The following is an 8,021-nucleotide window of genomic DNA, read 5'->3' as shown; positions in this document are numbered from 1 at the left end:
GCTCCCTGGGGTGCTGGTCCCTGGACCACACCTCAAGCAGCCAGTGAGGAGGGTTTGGCCGGTGGCCTGGGCGTGGTGTGTGCATGCAGGGGTGTGTGAGGGCTGGGGTGCCGGTGGACTCCAGAGGGCACAGTAAGGAGAAGGCTCAGCTTTGGAGACAGGGAAGGGGATGGAGACTCTCCTGCCTTTGGTTCGTCCTCCAGACCCCGGACCAGAAGGAAGGGAGGGCTGAGGACCAGGGGTTCAGCTGCATCCTGACAGGTGCCTGGGGCCCCTGCCTTCCCTCTGATTTCCCAGCACAATTAAGATGTCTGATTCTAGCTTCCTCGAGCTTCTTTTTTTAAGGCGTGATTTCATCGCCACCATCACCAGTGGGCAGAAAGTTGTGAGTGTGTTTGGCCAGCTGACAGCATGTATCTTCCTTTGTTTGCTTCTCACAGACCAATGTTGAAGTTGAGTGCTCCTTATTGCTGGGGTTCACGTTCCGCAAAGGCTGTGTTTTGTGATTTAAAAGACCTCAACAGGTTCCCGGGCCACACACCCCCAGTTTCACCAATCCTGGAGGCCAGTGCTGGAATGTTCCCTTTTGCATTGTGTGTTCTCTGGTTGGAACAGGAAAGAACGGTTGGTTGTTTTTTCTTTTTTGTCTTTCTTTCTTTTTTTTTTTTTTTTTGGTTTTCTCGTTTGTCAGGGCAGGCGTGGGGTGAGTCGTTGAGTTCATGGAAAGTGAAGCAAAGGCTGGGTGTGCAGCTTCATTAACCAGCTCTCCTCTGACTTGGGTCAGCACAGTCCAGGGGTGAGACCTGTGGGCCAGACAGGGGCCCTGCATGGCAGGCAGGGGGGGCTGCGTGGGGAGAGGGGATTAGCGATTGTGACCATCACCTGCCTGGCTCCCAGTTCAAGTGGGAGCTGACCCAGCCCTGACACGAGAGGCCTGGGGAGACCACCCTCAACCAACGGACAGGAGTCGGTGGTCACTGCCCTCCGTCTGTTCCTCTGGGGTCAGCTGGGGGTGGACTCACTCTCCATTGTGGGGCTGCCCTGGACCCTGCAGGACCTCAGCCTCCACTCACTAGACGCCAGTAGCAGCACCCCACCATCTATGATGACCAAAACTGGCTCCAGACACTGCCAAATGCCCCCGACGGCAAGACCGCTGTGACTGAGAACCATGGCCTTAGAACAAGGGCCAGAGAGCGGCTGCCAGCGAGGTCACATAAAGAGGGGGGGAAGACGAGGGAGCTGACAGTGGTGAACTGGGGGCAGCACGAGACAGTGCCAATCCCCCCCCCCCCCATTCCATTCTCAAAAGCACCTAGAAACTAGGGGTTAGTGTCATGTTTTTCTATTTCAAAAAGTGGGCTGGCCAAAGCAAACACATCTGAGGGCCAGCTTTGGCTCTCAGCCTCCAGTCAGTGGCCCTGCCCCTGACAAGTCCCCGGTCCTGAGACTGACCCCAGGCTTTCTTTCTGCTTCCTTCCGGGAGCCAGGTCCATGGGGGCCTGGGAGAAGCGAGGCTTGCTCTTGTGTTTGGGGCATTTCCAGTGATTTCCCAAGAGCTCTGAGACCTGGTGAACCCCGGGCATGGTGGTGGTGGAGGAGCTTAGGAAAACTTTCCTGGGAACCTCCGGGAATGAGGCCCAGGGGGCCAGCCTTCCCAGTCTTACTGGCTGCATAGCCTTCCCCCCCAGCCCCCTGTGCGGGGTGGGGGGAGCTGTCACATTCTAACACACTTCGGGGATTCTTCATACTATACCCTTTCGTGCCTTACAAAGAAATTGTGTTTTGTTTTACTGAGTCAACCAAGCCCCCCAGTGAGCTGAAATTCTAACTCCAGAGCCTAAAGGATGAGCCGCATTGGGAATGTGGGTGACGCCTTGTTTCCAGCTCCACCCACCCTCCCCAGGACTGAGGGTAGGAAACCTGGATTCCGGCTCCCACCTGCACCTGCTCACTTTGACTTTGACAAGATGCTGAAACCTCTGTGATTTCTTCAGTGAGGAACTCCTGGGCATCATTGCTTGAGCACCTACTGTGTACCCGGTACTGTGCTGAAATGGCATTCTATCATTGAACCCGCCAGAGTGTGCACCCCGAGAAGGCCAAGAGCTTGGTTTCTGGGGTGCCACAATCTTCCCAGGGCCTAGAACTGAGCCTGGCACATGACAGACGATCAAGGAATGCCCACTGAGGAGAGAAAGCCTAGCCTTCCAGCGGTGTGTGGAGCAGGAATTATCACAGTTCCCCACATCACCCATGGAAGGGCTAAGCCTCAGAGGGTGAGTAGCCTTCTCAAGGTCACACAGCTAGTAGGTGGGGGAGCCAGGACTTGAAATCCAAGGCAGTGCCTTTCAAATCTGTCATCTTGGCCACGCCACCATATTTACTGCCTACCTCCCAGGTTCGCCACAGGGTCAAACATTGAGTTGTGTATTCTCTGAGCAAACAAGCAAACAGGGTCCCAGGTACTAAAGATGTGGAAAACGGAAGACCTGCCTTAGGGGCTCGTCTGAGGCTGTTCTAGGGCGGAGATGGAAAATCACCGCACTCAGTGCAGTGTGCTGACGGTGTATTACACATGTGGCCGGAGTCTCAGTTTCCTCTTGCTGCTGTAACAAATCACCACAAACGTAGCAACTTAAAACAACACAGCTTTGCCCTCTTACAGGTCTGGAGGTCATAAGTCTAAACTGGGTCTCACTGGACTAAAATCAAGGCAGGGGCAGGGCTGGTTCCTTCTGAAGGTTCTCGGGCAGAGTCCATTTCCTGCCCTTTGCAGCTTCCAGAGGTGCCCACGTTCCTTGGCTCGCGGCTCCTTCCTCCATCTTCAAAGCCAGTTACTCTGACCTCTGTTTCATCATCATATCTCCTGCTCTGACGGTAACCCTCCCAGCCTCCCTTTTCTTCGGCCACTGCATGTCACTGAGGAGGCAGAGAAAATAAAGAAGAAAAGAAAAGGGACCCCATTTGAAACCCCTTTCCCCACAAGGTGAGGTACTTTGCAAAGGGTTTGACATCCTGGGGTGAAGGGAGGTTTGCTGGTCAAGGTCCAGACAGGAGATGGGAGCCCAGATAACCCAACAGAAGCACAGAATGCCAGGAACGCCTCACAAAGGTGTTGGAAGGGCTGAACAACCAAACCCCAGGGCCTGACTCCATGCTATTCCATAGAGCCCCCTGGATAACCCAGGACCACCTTCTATCTCAAGATCCTTAACTTAACCACAGCTGCAAAGGCCCTTGTGCCACGTCCTGTGACCTACTCTCAGGTTCCAGGGATGAGGGTATGGACGTTTGGGGGACCACGACTCTGCCTAGCACAGCCAGTTTGTGGAGATGCATTTCCAGAATTGTAGAATGTCTTTGTGAGCTTGGGCTGCCGTAACACAAGACCATAGGCTGGGCGGCTTAAATAACAGAAATTTATTTTCCCCCCGTCCTGGAGGCTGGATGTCTAAGACCAGCGAGTGCCGCATGCTGGGGTGCTGGTGAGAGCCCTCTTCTTGGCTTGTCAATGGAAGAGATGATGGAAGAGAGAGGTCTCTCTTTTCCTCTTCTTATAAGGTCACCAGTCCGCCTGGAATAGGATCCCACTCTTATAACTTCATTTAACCTTAATTACCTCTAAATATGGTCACACTAGGAATAGAGTTTCAACATATGAATTTGGGGGGACGCCCTTCAGTCTTTAGGACATCAGTAACTGCTCCCTCATCCGCCCTCACTCCTTCCCTAACGACTGCATTTCCCAGGCTCTCCTGCCCGCTGACTGCCATCTTTGTCGGGCCAATGAGCGGCCCAGAGGGAAACTGGTGGGAGGAAGCGGGGGTGGGAGACCCAGGGGAGCCTCCCCTCTTTCAGGTGGCACCTCAGGCAGAAGACGAGGCTCCTCTGTGGCCAGCTCCCCCGGGAAGACTCTTTTGTGCTTCCCTCAGGATGGGCCCAGCTTTGGAGGCTCAATGACACAGCCTCCCCCCTTCACCCCACAGCCTGGCTGTGTGTGTGGGTGCTCGCCTGCCCTCGCTCACCTCTGTGTAGCCCCCATGCCCTTGGGTTTGGCTTTTCAGCTCTTCCAACACCTTTGTGAGGCGTTCCTGGCATTCTGTGCTTCTGTCGGGTTATCTGGGCTCCCATCTCCTGTCTGGACCTTGACCAGCAAACCTCCCTTCACCCCAGGATGTCAAACCCTTTGCAAAGTGCCTCACCTGGTGGGGAAAGGGGTTTCAAATGGGGTCCCTTTTCTTTTCTTCTTTATTTTCTCTGCCTCCTCAGTGACATGCAGTGGCCGGGGAACAGAGGCCATGTCTGCCCTCGTGCTCCCCATCTGAGGAAACTCAGTGATTCAGTACATGGCTGAGCCGACAGCCACACCCGAGTCCCTCTCTGCTCACTTTTGTCATCGTCCGTATTTTCGAAGGGGTTCATGACACACCGTTGTTGCTTTTGTTATCAAATATCACCCAAAAAATCTTGAATTAAAAAAAAAAATCTAGAATTCAAACAAAACCAAACGAGAGCTTCCTCAGGTCCAGTGCTGTTCGACAGAACTTTCTAGGTGATGGTAAAGCCCTTTATGTCTGTTCTGTCCCATACAATAGCCACTGGCCTGAAATGTGGCCAGTGTGAAGATTGCAGTTAATTTCAGTTTCACTAAGGCACCTGTTGGCACACGTGGGCAGCCCAGCTCCTGGGACCCACGTGGCAGGACGACCAATGACCATGCCTACTTCTGAGAATTTCTCTGCAGCATGGTCACACCTGCATAAAAATGTCCTGTGCAAAAACATCGTCATTCAGCAAGTTTTCATTGTGCACCATCTCGTGTAAGGGGCAGGGTGAGGTGGGGTGGAGGGGACAGAATACATGCCAGGAGGGCTCAGGGTGGCGGAGGGTGGTGGGGGTCCCTGGGCTGGCGGGCAGGTGATTAATGCGGTGATTTCAGGGCAGACAGGCTTGGAGGACAGTGGGGGACTCTACCGCTCCCTCCTGCCTTCCTCCCAGAGCCCTTAATGCAGCGGGTTTAATTCAAGGTCCTTTACAAATCTCTGAATGGCACAAGTGGGGAAAATATGTAGAGGTCAACATGGAGTTTTTAATTTTTTAAGCAGACAAATCTGCCTGCTCAACGCACGCCAGGACATGAGCCAGCCCCTCGGGTGGGTGGCAGAAGACAAGACCCCCTCTTCTGCAGCCTTCTCTAAATCTGGGTCCCGAGGCAAAGCCGGAGTGGGGGCGGGGAACAAGGAGTGAGCAACTGCTTCCTGGTGAGCGAACAACTTCGGGAAACAACTGCCTAAATGCCACAGCCCTTCCTCCTTCCCCTGCTTATTGAAGACTAAGCACCCCAGTCTCTTCTCTCAGGCCCACTACGTGACTGGATGCTGTTTGTCTGGGTTTTGTTTCAGTCCTTCAACCATTTCTTATAGAGCAGGTGCTGTGGCCCTGGGACCCTGGTCCCATCCAAGGTGTGACTGGGGGAGAAGGGGCTTGAGAAGGGAGAGGATGGACGTCCGCCGGGCCCCAGTGAGGTGCCAGGTACCAGGTGGCTCCCAGGTGTCACCGCATCTTATTCCCCACCTTCGCCCCAGACATTTTACCCTCTTACGGGAAAAGACAACTGAGGTGGAGAGAAGTCGCACTTTGCCCAAGGGTCCACCCCAAGCGAGCAGAGGGGCTGGGATTCTGGAGGGTTCTGGTGTCTGGGTTTATTTTGCTCACCAAGTCTAGTACATCCTCCCAGGAGACATAAGTACCACCAGCCACAAGAGCGGCTGAAAGCGGATTTCGGGCACAGAGGAGAGAGGAAGTAGGGCAGGCTGTGGGGGAAGCTTCAGGTAAATGATTGCAGGGTTTATCTAACCTACAATTAACCACAAGGAAGTATGTTAGGTGCACGAGTCATGGTGATGAATGCCTGCGTTGCCAGGCCGGCACGGTGAAGGGCTTTTCATTATTGGTTCTTTCAGGTTTGCAGCTTCTCAAAGAGGGGACCGGCTGTGATCACTCCTGTTTTACAGGTGAAGGCATGCGCTCAGGGAGGTGAAATGTGTGCCCATGGTGACACAGTCAGCGAGCGGTGGGACAGGGTGGGACAGGGATGCGAAGCTGCTCCTTCAAAGTTGGTGCTCGTCGTGGGCACACCGCCTCCTTCCGAGGACCCCATCGCCCTTGCCTGTCCTGACGGTGATGGCATCTCCCACAATATAGTCCCATCAAAGGCCATTGGGACTCAGTCCAAACAGGCCCAAGACATAGATTCTGACAGTTTCTTTTCCCTCCTAATGTTGAAAGTCCCACACCCTCCCCCACTGCTGGTCCTGGAAGGCGAGAGCAACTCCCAGGACCAGTCCCACGTCTGGTGGCCAGGCTGGTGGAATGCCGTGGAACCCTCTGAGTTAGATGGTGAGGGAACAGAGTCCAGGGCCTTCGGAGGGTAGTAGGTGTGAGCGAGAGCCTATGAGGGAGGCAGGAAATGAGGAGCTGGGGACCCAGAGGTGAGAGGAAAGCCTCCAGACGCTGTGGGGCAAGATGCTGGAAAGGGCTTGGCATCGCAGCCCAGTGCATCACCAGTAGCCCCAGCATCTTGTCAAAGCCCCAGCATCTTGTCAAAGCCCCCGCAGTCCACTTTCTCTCCATACCTGCCTCTTGCTAAGAGGAAGAACCAGGTATTCCGGGTTTAAACCAAACAACCGGTTTTGAAGTCATAAAGACCTGGGCCAAATCTCGACTCAGCCATTTGCTTCCTAGCTACCCGTGGGCATGTCACCACTCCTCTGACTTTCTTTATCCCTCATTCGTAAAACAGAAAACAGTAAATAGTACCTACTTCATGAATCTGCTGTGAGAAATAGATCAATGTGTGGGTGTTTGGCCTGAGGTTGGGTGCAGATGAGGGCTCCAAGTATGATGGCTGCTGTATGCTGTAGACACCTGCTCCACCCTGAGTGACCATAGGGGACACATCTGGGGAGGTCCCTCCCCTGATATTTGAATTGCTAAGGCCTTTCTGGGGCCACAGAGCTGAGCTGGGCTGCTGCAAGGCCACGGAGGCTGAGCAGGTGGGCCAGCTGAGTGACAAGGCAGGCAGGTCTTCCTGAAAAGACGGGCCATGCAAGACATTGTCCTTGGATGTGACTGTCAGTGAGTCGTTTCCGCTCCTGCCTACGTGTTAACAGAAACCCACGTGAATGGGCTTATGATGTCCCAGCCCCAGGGAATGAGGGGTCAGTGGTCCAAGCCAGCCGTGATTATTCTTTTCTACTTTGTCAAATGTTTGCTTTCCAAACATCCCTGTAACCAGGTGTGGCTATGTGATCCAGTTTCAGATGGTGAGAAGAAAGAACAATCTGCTGGATTACATCTGGGAAGGATTTTTTTCCTGGCTGAAAAAGACTGGCTCTTTGGGGCAGGTCTTTGGTCCCTACCCCATTCTCCCTGCTGGCGATGCTGCATAGACGGGCGTGATGTTTGGAGGCAACAAGAATTAAGACAAAGCTTCGCTGGGCATAAGAATGGACCTGGATATCCTGGATATCGTTCTGAACCTGCCCTGTGATCCCACATAGCTGGGCACCCGGTTAAATGAACAATAGGTATTCTTATGATTGAAACCAACGTCGATTGGGTTTTCTGTTGCTTGCAATCAAAAGCATTTCTAACATAAGCCTTTGAGGAGTGTGTTCAGGAGAATTAGAGCAGTGAGTGGAAGCTGAGGCAACGCTGGGGAGGGAGCAAGGGACATTTTTCAGAAGTGTCTTGTGGGGTGCGATTCGGGTCCCTTGATTTCCTTTGAAAATGCAAGTGAACACTGGGATTACATTTTGTTTTGTTTTGATTGTTCAGTTGTGATCTTTGACTAGCAGAGACAGAGTGTTATAAAACACAGAAGTTACTTAGGTTCCATCTGAAACCACAGTTGGGTTCTGAAAAGTAAAAGATCAGGGCTTAACAAGGAGATAGAGTTAAAAGACGTTTACGGGACGATAGTCACATGCCTTCCATCTGGGCTTCTCATTTGAAAT

General features: G+C 53.2%; 1 long non-coding RNA gene across 1 annotated transcript; it reads left to right on the top strand.

Annotated features, from left to right (window-relative positions):
- Positions 1 to 5,411: 5,411 nt before the first annotated feature.
- LOC148756007 (uncharacterized) lies at positions 5,412 to 7,805 on the top strand. Its single transcript, XR_016018329.1, has 3 exons — positions 5,412 to 5,535; positions 5,967 to 6,017; positions 7,320 to 7,805. It is a non-coding gene; the product is annotated as an uncharacterized LOC148756007 (long non-coding RNA).
- Positions 7,806 to 8,021: the final 216 nt, after the last annotated feature.

Source organism: Rhinolophus sinicus, chromosome 13 (genome assembly GCF_057876585.1).
Source record: "Rhinolophus sinicus isolate RSI-liver-muscle chromosome 13, RSI-T2T, whole genome shotgun sequence".
Classification (NCBI taxonomy): domain Eukaryota; kingdom Metazoa; phylum Chordata; class Mammalia; order Chiroptera; family Rhinolophidae; genus Rhinolophus; species Rhinolophus sinicus.
The sequence above is the reverse complement of the archived record's forward strand: the minus strand, read 5'-3'. Positions and strand labels throughout refer to the sequence as shown.